This window comes from Passer domesticus, chromosome 6 (genome assembly GCF_036417665.1).
Source record: "Passer domesticus isolate bPasDom1 chromosome 6, bPasDom1.hap1, whole genome shotgun sequence".
Lineage (NCBI taxonomy): Eukaryota > Metazoa > Chordata > Aves > Passeriformes > Passeridae > Passer > Passer domesticus.
Window position 1 is genome coordinate 58,721,303 of NC_087479.1, and position 14,616 is coordinate 58,735,918.

The 14,616-nt window shown below is 38.5% G+C and overlaps 1 long non-coding RNA gene across 25 annotated transcripts in view; it reads left to right on the forward strand.

The window, feature by feature from the left end:
• The window catches only part of LOC135303880 (uncharacterized), a 184,871-nt gene that overhangs the window by 55,770 nt on the left and 114,485 nt on the right, over nucleotides 1-14,616 (forward strand). For 4 of the 25 annotated variants that reach the window (XR_010365274.1, XR_010365264.1, XR_010365267.1 and 1 more), the window contains 3 exons: nucleotides 4,502-4,606; nucleotides 5,795-5,908; nucleotides 10,295-10,366. The exons of 8 other annotated variants lie outside the window; for them this stretch is intronic. This is a non-coding gene — a long non-coding RNA (uncharacterized LOC135303880). Of the gene's footprint in view, nucleotides 1-4,501; nucleotides 4,607-5,794; nucleotides 5,909-10,237; nucleotides 10,367-10,911; nucleotides 11,485-14,616 lie in introns of those variants that run through there. 13 more of the 25 variants (XR_010365268.1, XR_010365269.1, XR_010365273.1 and 10 more) reach the window with 7 other exon arrangements.

Below are 14,616 nucleotides of genomic sequence, written 5' to 3' on the forward strand. Positions count from 1 at the left end.
ATGTCTCTTGAATAATTTATCATAAAGCAACCTAATTAGGGCTTTATTAAGCTTTAATTTGATGCTTTAAAATTAAACAGCAGGAATGGTGCAGTAAAATGCTTTTAATTCCATATGTAGTGGAGGGTACATCAGCTACCCTATGTACCCATACCTTGCAGGGGCAGCTCAAGTGCTGCCAGAAGTTTAATTCAATGATTTTGTAAGACAGTGAGGAGTTTTTGAGTTCTTCTCTATAATTTCAGCTTAACTTGAAAATCTCTGTGGGGCATTACATGCAGAGTGCACACACAAAAAGAGGCTTTCAGAGGGGGAGTATCCACATCTGCAAAAAGCAAATTTTATACAGTAAACTGGACCTATTTGAAGCATTTATGGAGAGATGTGTGCTTTAAGTAAGAAAAGAAACATGTATTTTTTTTAATTTAGTCCGTAGCCTTAAAATGTATTTTCACCCCTCTAAGAAATGCTGCTTTTCCAAGAAGCAGAACCATCCACCCAACAGGTACAGCTGGGTGGACATGCACAGAATTGATGCAGTCAGGAAAAATGGGATGCAAATGACAGATGCAGGACTACAAGGTCCCTGTGTCCACCTGGGATGGGGCGTGGGAAGTCTCCCCATCACCTGAGAGGCATCCCACAGGAATTCAATGAGACTTTTGCTTGCAGAATGCTTCACAGTCAGAGCAGTTATTTAAATACAAAGACCTAAAATGCACAAATGTATTGTCAGTCTTGATGCCAGCAATTTGGGGTGTATTTGGGTGTGACAGCACAGGCAGAAGCTCTTCAGCTTCATGGAAGAGCCACAAACATCCATTAAAATGCACTTAAGGTGTTGCCTGTCTTGCCCTCCTCCATGTGTCATCAAATGCTTGTTTGTTTCATTTACATGCTTGTTATTATTATGTTCTTATTTTATTTACATGCTTATTATTATTTAATGCTTGTTATCTTATTTATTTTTATCTGGGTAGATTCTGTTCCTCCTCAAAGCTGCTGTTCCCACACTCAGCTGGGAAAGTAGGGAAAAAATAGTTATTAAAATATTTTGAATGAGAGTTTGAAAGCTGCTCAAAGGATTTGGGAGCAGGGAACATTTGCATGGGACATACTCATAACTGATTTTGAGGATGTGTTTTGGAGGGCAGTATTTTGCTGCAGTCTCATATTTACAATGAATTAGACAAAATAAAAAATGTTATTCCAAATCCATGCAAAACAGGATATATAATAGCCATATCCTTTCAGTTTTTGAATTGGATGATTGGCATACTTTCAAAGGCTAGATCTGCCTTAATTGTTTGTCTGGCTTGTCTGCCCATAGATTATTTTTGTGGCCTCTTTCTTAAATGTGTTTCTGTACAGGCTTCTAGATTTCTCTGGTCCAGAGATTCTCTTATGGGTTGTTTTGCTTAGACAGCTGGAGGCTAAATTCAGGTTTTAAGAGAGAACACAAAATTGTGCAAATGTGCTTTCAAAATACCTGGGAATGAACACATTGTCTAGAAAAGCAAAGAGGCCTATTTTTCACATTTACTGTATCATGAGAAACAGTAAGTGTTTTTACAGATAAATCAGTGACTAGATGTTACACATCTCTTTTTGCTGTAACAGAACAGGAAAAAGAAAAATGTTCAGAAAAATACAGTCAGCAGTAAGACATATGTGATTTTAAAAAATAAAAATAAAATTTCAACTATGCCTACCAGTTTTTTTCCTGAAAGCTAAGAACAAATACTTCAAATTCAGGTAGCTCAGGCAGTTGGAACAACCCTCTGAATCTAAGTGCCTATATAATCTTCACAAAACCTTTGAAATTTTCCCAATAGTAGAAAAAAGCCTCTGTTCCAAATTACAGCTTCTAAGAAAATGGTCTGCTGCCAGGACTTCACACAGGAAAATAACCAGTCCTGGAATTGAAACAGATCTTTTCTTTTCAATGAGCCCAAAAACCTGAGCAAGCCGTGTTCATTCACTGTGAGAGGATGCCCCTTGTGACCCCAGCAGCCTCTGCTGGCTGTGCTGACAGACATTCTGCAAGTGCTGCATGCTCCCTCACTGGAGGTCCTGAATGCCTTCAGCTGTGCTTAAGATTTATCTGAAGCTCAAAATAGAGAGCAAATTTGTCTTCTGCTGGCAGAAGTGCTGCACTTGCTTCTGAGACAATGTTAATTCTGAGCAGAGACTTCCCAGCTCAGGACATACATGAATCTCCCTTTCAAATACTTTTGCTTTTAGTTGTGAGAGAAGTTGGAGACTGAGGCTTGCTGAGCCTTTGGTGTGCAAAACCTTGGGGTGAGAGCAGGTGGGATGACACACAGGAGCTTGAAGGCTAAAAGAGAAAAATCTAAATCTTGGTAGAAGCAAGATCTGCAGGCGGAGCTGGAAGAAGATTAGCTGTCAGACTGAACCAGGTGTGCGCGTTTCACTCCCCCTGTGTGCTGCCAATGTATTAAACACTCAGAATTCTGCATTTCAGAATGAATGTCATACTTGAGACAGTCACAATACAAAGCAGCTCTCCGTTTTCAGAAGGCTTCAAACCTGTTTTTATTATAGAATGAGTGTTTTTTATACATTCTTACAAAACTCCTAAGTTTACACTTTATTCATTGGTCACAAAAGACAAAGTGCTTCTTGGAATAGTTGCAGGTTTCTCTTATTTATCCTTCTTTCTTGGTTTCTATGTCAATGACCTCGGTAGGAAATTCTTTCAGGAATAAATGTGCATCCCCTTATCAAACTTCTCTCTGGCTCACAGAAGTCTCTGTAAAACCTCTTCCACACACAAATTGTGTTGAGCTACTGCACTACAGCTTTTTCTTAACACCAGCGTTACACAGCAGAAGCAGAAAGGGCAGGAGGTGCTCAGTGGGAGATAAAGGCATTCCTGACACTTGGAATTGCAAAAGGCCCCCCAACATGAGGAGATTTGGGGCAGGAAAACTCCAGCTCCTGGATCATGATGGGACAGAACTTGTACCATGGGTGGGATCCTGATTAAGCTGCTCAAAATGAGCTCATTCTGCTTTGGTAACTCATTTTGTGTGCAGTATATTTGTAGTAGCTGCCTCGGGGTATTCATTAGGAAATGCAGATTTGTTTGTTTGTTTTTTAGTATTCAAAATATTTCTTTTGTTTACAGTTTTCCAGCTCTTGTAATTGAAGGTCTCAAAACTGGCTGTGTACCATTAGACCATGAGACATTTTTTCACCATCTTTATTGCGGAATCTGTCATTTTTAATTATCATTTGCATGGAAAGACAAGAAAGCAAGCACGGTTTAAGGTTTTTTCCTAACAAATGATTCAAGGATGAAATATACTTCAAAAACTAAGAGAAAATAAAATTGGATTTGCAGAACTTGGACAGTTTTTTCCAAAGTTTTGGGGGTACAGGATAAATTAGAAATTTGAAGAAAGGCCTAATATTCAGAGACAAGGAGATGCTCAGAAGGTTATGGGAATAATGTCCCTGTGTACAGTATGAAATCCTTTGCAATACTGAAATTTCTTAGTCTAATTCAGTAGAATCAAGTTTTACACAGACTCCAGTGCCTGATTTTCCATGAAACATTTTATATGATTTATCTTTTTTAGACAAAATTACTTATCATTCTAGGTGTTTCTCCCTTCTAATCTTACCTACAAAGAAAATCCAGATAATAGCTTATATTAATATTATCAGGCTGTGCATGAAAACTATTTCTTGTAATTTAAATATGTTTGAATATCAGTACTTATTGTAAGTGCAGCTTTCAGTTCTCTTTTAAAAGCAGATTTTTAATTTTTTTTTTTTAAGTTATCCTGTTTTTACATTAGAGCTGACAAAGAAGATGTAGCAAAGATCTGCCAGGGAGGAGAAGGGGATTTTGTGTCTTTGTGCACTTGGGAGAAGTGAGGGAAGGTGGAGCAGATGCAGCCTACTTGGAAGAGAAAAAAAAAGAAGTTTATTAGGAAAGTTTGTTCCCTCCAGCTCTGGTTGTGTAACCCTGAGGAGACTCAGCTGTATACTGGCCTTGTCATGCACATCATCCAGCCTTCCTTAGCCCAACGTTGATTAAGAACTGAAATATTTAACAACTTTATTTTTGAAAAATAAATTGTGGTCGGCAGCTCATGTCAGGTATGAACCTCTTTAATAGTCAGGGGAAAATTTTCCACGGTGGAACAACTCATCTCTGAAATACATGGCTCCTCAGGTTTCCTTTGGGATATTGACTCCTGCATGGCTGTTTAAAAATAGCACACAGCAGGATAACTTGGCAGAAATCCTGGCAAGCACTGCTGGTCAGTAACCCCAGCGAAAGGAGGACAGAAGTGTGCAAAGCTGACACTTCCCTAAGTGTACTCTAACCACTAAAATAGTCATTTGCTGCTGAAGTCCAACAGTGTTAAAGGAAAACAAAATATATCAGTATACAGTTAGGAGTTATAAACTGCCCCCCCCAATCTAAAAGGACATGAAATCCTGTTCTGATCTCTGTTTACCACAGTGATGTTGCAGAACAGCACCACTGACCCATGAATTGTACCTGACAGTGTTTGCACTGCCACTGAGGCCACCAGACCTGCTGGGAACTGGAAATCTCCAAAGCCAGGTAGGAGAGAACAAATAAACATGATTTCTCCAGCACTGCCTCTCCTTCTGAACAAGTTCACTTCACAAACACCAGAAGAAGAATTTCTTTGCCTGTGCATGTGTTTTTTCTCTGCTGGCATGCTTTGTCTCAAGTGTTTTTCTCCAGATAGGGCATAAGTTCTCTTTCCTGGAAACACTTGGAGTTTTAAAAAAGGCAGAAGTGAGCTCTGAAGCTTTTCTCTCAGTGGAACATGCAATGTGATAACATAAAGATCTCTCTCCTGTTCCCATCTGTTTAGTGTCACAAAACTTGTGGGAACATAGTATCTCTGAGGCCATATCCCTCTGTCAAATTTTGTTAAAATTGAGGAATGTGTTCCAAAGCTATTGGAGGAGATAAACAGTGTGAAGTTCCAGATTTCCCTAGGATCAAGGGGAAAAAAGAAAAAAAAAAAAATCAATGTTCCATATCTCTGTGACAGAAAAGCAGATTTACATAATTAGAAAAATTCCCTGCTAGGTTTATGGCTTCTGTGAATTATGTTGATGCTGGGTTTGTCTTCCTGGCCTTTTGTCCAGGTGGAACAATGTGGTGTTTGCTACCTGGGCTTCAGGAACTGCTCTTGAGACATTCTGGGTAATGCACTCTTCCGCATCATCAGCATTTTGGGGAGAAAAAGGAAACATTGAGCAGTAGTCCCACTTTCCTACTCTCTGATGGCTAAACTGGAGATGCCACCATAACCACTTACACAAAAAACCCATATTGTTTATTTCTTTTTTCTTTTCCTGGTAAAATATTACAGCTGAAAATGCAGTCACAGAGGGGAACCAAACCATGCAAAGTATGAAGTCACTCTCTTCATTGGTTTTGTCTCTCTGTTTAGTAATTGTAGATTTTTCTTTGAAAATTAACATTTTAAAACCTTTACTCTTGAGAAGCTATTACACCATGAGAATGGTTAGCTGCTGGGGAAAATTAATACATGAAGGCAGCTTAAGAAATGTCATCAACATTGCATCAAGAACAATTTCCAACTTGCACACTTTTGGTTTGGCTTGGTGCTGCTGTGTCTCAGTTTCACTGATTTTGTGGTGATTGTATCTTTTCTCCATTAAATGGAGAAAATGAAATTCGTTCTCTTTCTTATTATCTTTTCACAATTCAGTAAATTTGAGTTTTTTTCCTTTTCTTTCCTTGCTCAAGCTACCAGGAGCTTCTTCACAAACCCGCATTAGGCAGTAGCTGGAGTCACCCATCAGATCATGTCACCCATGGAGCTGCACAGGGTGAGGGTTTCCCTCTGTCCCCAAACTCCAGGTGAGGGTGTGTGCTGCTTGGCCAGTGCTAATGGAATCCCTGACTTGGTATTCCACTGCTGGAAGTGATCCATTGCTCTGCTGCAGGAGTGCAAATGTTTTGCCGGATAGAATTTCTCTTCTCTTACTAAGGGAACAACAATGGCTTTTTAACAATGCAAATGAAGATCATCAGCATAATGATAGTTCTCTCAGCATTTGAAAAATTACATGTGTTTGACTTTTTTACAATTATAATGAAAGTATTAATAGACCATAATAACACTAAATAACAGTTCTTTCTATACTTCCAGGCCAAAAAACCTCCAATATTTTATATATATCTTTTTCCCTCCTGGATTCTAAATCCCCTAAAGAAAATAATTTAAAAGAAACATGTAAAATTGTACACATTAAATGATTTTTGCCTCTTTCTTGAAAGATGGCTAAATAATCTTGGCAATTGTTTTGGAACTTGAATTTTGAGAACTACTGTGCCTCACTGTCAGCCATCATTTATACAAAGGTTCAGCTTTGGAAAATGCTTCATTGTAAGGAACTTTTCCTGTAAGAAAACCACTGAAGACATAGAATGTGTTTTAAATTGATTGCAGCATCTTCCCAAGATCTCTGGCCTGAGGGCTGATGGCTAGGACATTTTGGTTTATCATATTTCATCCTCCCAAGGCACGAATCCTCTTCAAGAGCTATGCAAACCTTAGTGTAATCAAAGACCAAACACTGGAAGAATATTAAAGAACAGAACTGCAAAACCACACCCTAAAGCCAGAGGTTGCTGAGATGCATTTAAAGAAATAGTGGTATTTGTATCAGCCACTGATACAAATGTCCTAACATATTTATTTAAAAATTCAACTGTGTTAGTAATTTCCTTAAGCATTATCTGTGGATTGTGCTTTCCCACCTTAGAAAGATGCTGATGCTGTTTTTCTTTGCACAGCATTATCCCCAGCAGCAGAAAATGCTTTTGTGTAATAAACTTTATTCTCCTTTGAGTCACTGCAATGTTTCTCTCTGCTTTGTTTTTTGTTTTTTCTTTTTTTTTTTTTTTTTGGAGGATACGAGCATAAATAAATGTTTAAATGTTTGTCTTTTGCAATGGCCAATGTTAGTTATTCCATGGGATACAGGCCTTTGGGAACAGCCTGCTCCAGTGTGGATACAGGGGGAGCTTCCAGCAGCTTCTTGCAGAAACCACCCCCCGTAGCCCCTTCTGCTACCTCAACCTTGCCATGCAAACCCAAACCAGATTTCCAGAACAGAATTCCCAGCTTTTATGAGCTCTTTCTTGAAAAGCTTTCAGTCTTTGATCAAAAATAAATTAAAACATGTCTAAGAGGTCACACATCTTGGGTTAGCTCCACTTCTTTGGCACTTGGCTGTTCTTCAGAATGCGCTGTCAAACTCTGAATTTTTTTTTCAGCTCTCTGCCCTTGGTGACATCTAGCAATGGACTTGAGGATTTGTCATATTTTCAACCCACTAACAAATGGCCTCTCCCCCTGTACTATTAAATTGTGTTGGCTCCAGTGAGTTCACCTCATTAGAGTGTTTGCTTATTCTCTAATAACATTTTCCTGCACACATCCTTTCTCCCTCTTATTTATCATCTGCTGTCTGGGACTTTTCTAGTCACTAATCAGAGCTAGCAGAGGTTTGGTAATGTGTGGGGTTTATTGCACTGTTGAAGCTGCAGCAGCACTCAGTTGCTGCAGTCAGTGATTTATCTGAGCAGGTGGTGCCAATTTCTCTGTTGTTTCTACCTGCAAACAATTGGAAATCAATGGCATGTCTCGATCCTTTTTGTGGATAACACTGATTGTCTTGTCTATAAAGGCTGCTTTTGTTTGTCTCTGCCTTGGAACCAGATGGGCCATTCTGTCTCAGATGAGATGTTTGGATTTTTTGAGGCATTTTAGAGCCAATCTTCCAGAGTTTGAGGATCCTTTTTTATGCAATAGCATTATTTTTTTCATTATATGTAGCAGAGTACCCAAAGAAACTAACCTAAAACACCTTTTCTTCTGCTCTGATAGAGAACTGATTTGCAGCAAGATTGCAGAACTGACTGACTGACTGCTTAATCTGAAATTAGTCACAAAGTTCTCATGAATCTTTACTGGAGAATGTTTTTCTCATGTTTTTGTCAAGCTCAGTAGCCCTCCGGTGTCCACAGTGCAGTCTGGGTTAACTCATGAAGGGGACAGTAGCAAAGAAAATGCTTCAACAGAGCAGCTGCTCCTGAATTAGCTTGTCAGGACCTAAAAAGGTAACCTCTGTCTGCAGCTGTACAGAGGAGCCATCCTGAAATCCCCTGCAGGTGTAGAAAGATTCACAGCTTTACCTATTCTGCATGGAAATCAGTAAAAGGCAAAAGGGGCAAAACCAGGAGTAAGTGTGTGTGAGTGAAAGTAAGTTTGTGGTGGAGTGTGAGGAGGAAAAAGAGTTGTGAATAAAAAAGATATTTATCTTTCCAATGCTCATTTTACATCAAGAGACTTAGCAGAGCTTTGTGTGACCTAGGTTTCCTAAGTAGCTGTCCAGAAGAGTGAAACGTGGAGGATGTTGATGGATTGGTGGGAATGTGCTGCTTCCCAGAGTGCACAGTGGAAGGTCCACGGAGCCAGTTAAATTGCAAAAGCTGACAAATTGTTTCCTGCGTGTTTGCTGCTGAGACAAGACTTCTGCTGCTTGCTTGAAATGGCCAAACAAACAAGTGGCCAGGTTCTCTGTTGTGCAGGGTGGGCTTTTAGGGGCAGGAATTGTCCTGCTGGCTGTGAAAGCACCCCATGAGGGGAGACAGAGTGTGCTCAGCCTGCTCTTTAACAGGAACATGAAACCTTGTCTGGGTGACAAATGTTGATGCTTTTACAGATAGGGCTCAGTAAACTGTAAAGGAGATGCTGCCATCCATTTTCAATGCCATAAATGTACATGTTAGCTCAGTTAGTTTAAAGCTGTGCTGCACTAATCTGTGTTTCATTTCCCCAAACTTGTTTCAGCTAGTTTTAGTTTTTTTCAGTTACTCTGCCCAGATCTTTGTGGCAAATGAGAGAATTTTAATACTATGCATTATTTTAGTATTGAGGGTAGGTTAAATACTGATTTTAAAGTTAGAAAACAGAACCAGAGCTGCTGAAGGAATGTTCTACAAAGATACTCTTTCAAAGTGGTTTATCTGACATGCAGAGTTTGTATTGAAGAAATCACGGTCAATGAAACAACAAGATGCCAGCAAAATCCCAGGCAGTGAATTCAACTGGAATGTGATTGTTGTCTTTGCAACATGACACTGTGGAGATCAAAAGTAGCAGTGGGTTCAAGAAGGGATTAAGTAAATTGATTAGGGATGGGATTGCTAAACCATCTCCTGAGTTCTGGGAAGTAGATTCTGTTACCATTTCTGTCTGTGGATGGTTCTACAACCAGAGAAACTGAACACAATCTCTTGGACCTTCCTGACAATGTGGTTAAATTGCTTTGGACCTGCAAAAAATGTAGATGGGTGAAGCTGTCAGCAACTGCAAAACCATTTTACAGAAATGATTTTGTATCTGACACACCTGACCTTTATTTGTCAGAATATTGACTTGGGCGCAAAAGATTTTCAAACACTGGTCAAAAGTTCAGTGTGATTTTATTTATAGATGATCATGGGTTTCAAAGAAAAAGAGACGTTATTTTGGTAAAAAAGGACAGCATTTTAATTGAGAAGATAATGAAGTAAACAATATTTAAAATGAGGAATACTTAATCTATCTCTTTTGAAGCATTATGAATTACTGTAAGAGTAAAAGCAAAGACTAGACAAATAGGTAAAATGAAAACTGCACTCACTGGGGTTTTTTATGTTTTTCATGATATGGAACAGCTTACATAGAGAAATTCTATTTTCTTTAACCAGATTTATGGTTAAAGAAAAATGTTTATCCCAGCTGGTATAAGAGACAAATAATAGAATGACTCTTAAACCAAAATCTTTAATCAGCATTGTAATTGTTATCATTATTATTATACCATTTTATTAATTCCAGGATTGGTTTTACTGGGTTTCTTCACTGAAGAAAATTCCTTCAGCTGCTGGATTTGGCTGAAGAGCCCTCGTGCTTTTTCTAGAACCATTCACCTCAAATCACCTCTGGGAGCTGTTCTAACCCATGTGGTTGGAGATTCTATCTCTCTTTGCAGCTGTTCAATTTTGTATAAATATTTAAATATTCACTGGAAAAGGTGTTGGCACTCAGGTGCTGCCCCTGCCAGCCCCGTGCCCTGACCCCAAAGCTATAAACTCCTTTTCAACACTCTCTATTTGTCCCAATGAATATTTCAGAGTTCCATGTAAAATTGAACAGCGAGAAGAGAACTGACTTTGAGAGGTCTCTTGCAGCATGGAAACAACATTCCTGCCATCCTGGGAAAGAGGGAGAATGAAGTTCATCGTGGGGACGTTAAATATGAGGTGAATTTGAGCATCTCACACCCCACAGAAGAGTCACAACTTTTTTAAGGTCAGCTGTAAGGGAGTTTCTTGCTGCTCTTTGTGTTTTAATTTTTATTTTTTTTTTTGCCAAGTCCCCTTGGGATTACTTTTATTTTTCCAGAATAACAAAATGAAATACTCATTGATTTGTTGGAAAGTTGAAAGCATTTTAGTGCTAATGCAAGAAAGAAGATTTCTTTTATGTGGAGACTGTAACTCTCACATTATGGACTGATGTGCTGGAGCCTTGTAGCCTGCTATTGAAAACTGTCCCCAAGCCAAGCACCAAGAGCAGCAGAAATGAGAATTTATAGTGTATAAATTATATATATTATAATATATAGTGTATAACTTCAGAACTACAGTAGGGTATTTCCATGCCAAATAATATCTTGTGTGCGTGTGAAATTAAAAAAAGGAAATTAGGTAAACAAAAATACTGTTGAAATTTTCATGTGTTATCACAAAAGCTAGTGTTAAGCATTCAAATGTTTTTCAGTAACTTTTAATTTCTCATTTTCCAGTGTTCTGCCAAAGCTGTCCACAGTGTTTTGTTCCTGTCCTGTGATACATAGAAAAATAGAGGCAAGAGGACTACACAGTTGCAAAATTAAATCATAGCTTTAGTTAAATATAAAGAAATAACTATTGAGAAAATTGAGTAGGAGGTGGTCTTTAAATTTTGAATTTAAAAACCAAATCAAATCTTTGTCATCTGTAATTTGACAGAAGCTATTTGCATGCATCCCTAGATACAGACAGATATGTTTACAGGTAGGAACAACTTTCTGGGTACTTTCCCTCTTACTGTCTTGCATTTTGGAAAATCAGCACTTTTCAGTTTTCTAAGCTTTTTATCTGCTTTTAATTTCAAGTTAGTTAAGTGCATTCTTCTAAGAGGAAATACAAATTTACAAAGGAAAAAAACCCCAAAACCATTCATAAGAACTAAGAATACTGAGATTATATTTGAAAGTGGATTTTGGACAGAGACTTCATTTCAAGAAGATCATTTGCCTCATGAGTGCCTGTTACCTCTTTGGAATACACTGACAATTTTTTTCCTGAAGTGAACTAATAAAAGTTTGTATTTCTCAGCTCTGCCCAGATAAATTTTTTTTTTTTTCCCTCTTCCCTGGAGAAATCTGAGGAAGAAAAATGTATTCTTCCTCTGGAATGCTGCTCCCAGCCCTGGTTAGCTGGAGGTGAGAAGGTCTGCACACCCTGTGCTGAGCCTGCTGAAGTTAACTGGGAAGCAATTTATGCTTCCCAGCTCTTTATGCTCACGAGTGGCTGCATACAAAACTCAGAGGTGGATTTTTTCCATTCCTTTGGACTCCTTGTAGCCTTTTTTACCTGTGCAGATGGGTGTAAAAATCAACTGATGGCACTTTACACACTGAGCATGGGCTGGATGACAGTTTTTAAACAATTGAGTAAAACCACATTTGGTGTAATTTTGTCCCCTGAATGTAATAAAGTGTAGAGAAGCAATTACAAATTTCTAAGATGCATATCAATAACACTAAATAGTGACTTCTTAAAAGCAACTAGGCCACAGTTTAAATATTGCACTGACCTCCACTTCCAATAAATGCATTAATTTTTTTTCACTAATCAAGGAAAGGTATTATTGAAAATATTCCAATTTAGAATTATTTACAAACAATTCAGATCTAATTCAATCTGACGAATTTCCTTGAGGTGCTTTTGTGATTTCTTGCTGTGCTCTTTAACTGAACAGTCATAGGAGAGCAAACTCCAGACTTCTTTACCTCCCATGTAGCACATCTTTGTTCTGCCTTTTAAATTTCTTTTCTAAAAAAAGTAGTGTCTAAGAATATTACAGAGTAAGAAGAGGTAATGGGAGTGCTGGAAAGCATCGTGCTTTGCAAGTTTGAATGTTTGGGAATGTTAAAGAAGCAAAATTGTTCTTTTACCCTGTTGCTGGAATGTTGTTTGGCATCGGGTGAGCTCTGTTCAGTCATTTGTATTTAGGTACATTAAATATCCAGGGACTTGTCTCTTTACAAAGTGTAGGTTAACTCTGTGCTGGTAATGCTTTGATCTGGTCCTCCAAACAGTTTCAGAGGAAGCAGGAGGCACGGGAGCCCTGCTCAGCCTGGCTGAGGCAGCTCCTGCTTCAAAGTCTGGAAAACCTCAAGGAGAAATGTTTTCTGTCCAACAGAACATTTTTCTGCCTGCTAACAGCCAATTTGGGTGAATCTGCTGTGTGCTCCTCAGAGCGCTCCAGCTCCCAGAAACAGACAGCAAATGTGTTTCAGGGAGAGAAAGAAACTCTTTGAAAGCCTGTTTTCATCTCCTGTGCTTGTTTCACCCACGGGCTTAGGTTTGGAAACAAGCGAGCACAGCTTTTCCTCAATGCAGCCTTAGATGGTTTCTTCTGAGAGGTGACAACTACACCTACACCAGCCAGAACTGGTATTTCATATCCCTCAGAACCTGTCCTCATTCAGCTCTCTTTCACTGGTGCAAGCTCCTCTTCAACTCCTTCTCGTGTAATTGGAAATGGAATTTCGTCCTGCTGCCTGCAGTGGTGACACCTACAAAATAAACATCTGCTGTTTGAAAGTGTTAGGTTTACTACACCCTTCAAGGTATTTTACAATAATAAAGCTAACGATTTTCTGTGCTAAAGGCCCACATTTGAATGGCTGAATGCTGCAGCATCATGGAAAGGCCCATGTGTAGAGTAAACCACTTCTAGATATGGAACACGATGTGTGATACCAAACCATCAGCTTTTTCCACTTTCCTGCAAGATTTTGCCAATGAAACTGCTCTGTAACTGCCCAGTGCTGCCTGAAGATGCTGTGTAATTCCTGGATTGAACCACATCTACTGCAAGTCCCTCTCTTTCCATGGTAGATTCTCTGAGTTCATACCAGCATTAAACTCTTAATGAGTACACAATGAGGTAAACACCCCATAACTTATCATTTACTAAAATGATGAAATGTCCCCATTGCATTCTTCCCATGTGTGTCCTGAAGAGGACAGCTCAGTTTAGCTGGCAGAAGACTCAGGGACATTTTTTCCCTGCTATATTTTTATGCTAGGTCAAAACCTGTGCGTTTTAAGTAGATTCATTACCAAGAGTTCAACATTCAAGAGCAGTCTTAAAATAGAAAGATGTTGTGGATGAAATAGAAAAATGAAGAGATAAATAAAAAAGTATGTAGCGTACATTAAGATCTAAAATTAAATTATTGCTTTTCTTTTGCTTTAGATGCAAGAAATGTAAGAACACTTCTTTTGAGGTTGTCAATTAGTGCATTGTACCTGTCAGTGAACATTTGTGGACAGAAAGTTGCTGCAGTTCCTGATAGGTTCTATGTGGCTCTGAATCATGCAGCACAGTCAATATTAGTCTTGCAAATCATAGCAATAAGTAGAGACTGTCTAGGCAGTATAAAGAGAAAGAGAAGACATTCTCTCATAATAAAAAGGTTTTTTTGATTATGAGCCTTTTTGCCTCCTCTTTCATTAACCAAGGCACTTCATCCAGTTCTGCTTTTTCTTTTCTGGGATAGGGACAGTGTGATTATACCTGCTTTTCTCACTAGTTCGTATTTTTTAGTTAGGAAATTCAGTTTTGCTTACATTATTGAGAGCTGTTGAACTGGCTCTGAAAATAGCAGACTCCTGCAAAGTTATTTCTCAATTGGTGTAAAAGCATTCTAGTTTTTCTGTTAAATATTTATGTGCTAATGCTCTTAATTTGAGGCTTAAGATACATTTTGAATGGTTTTTTCCTTCTTTTTAAGATATTTAGATAATTCCATGACATATCTCTATGGCTAAGAAATAAGATAATCTTGTGGTTTTTATTCTATCACATCTCAAATACATTAGATTAAACTGTGTTTAGCCTCTGTTGTCTATGCATTATGTAAATCAATATAGGTAATAATCTGACTAATGGGTATTTAAATGTTCTTGTTAGGCTCAGTAACATATTAAACCAAAAATCTGGCTCAAAAAAACTTTTGTAACTATTCAAACAAAGATATGTGATTAATGTCACTTCTTGTAGCCTCAGCACTCAGCTTCGCAAAGGTTATTTATGGGATTAATTAAATCAGCAATGTGCTATTTGCCATGTGTCTGCCATAAAAATAAACTGCTTAAAAGCTCCAAAGAGCACAGGATGCCTGTGGCAAAACCTCAGTCTGAGCAGACAGCCTGATCTCATTTCCAAGTGATCT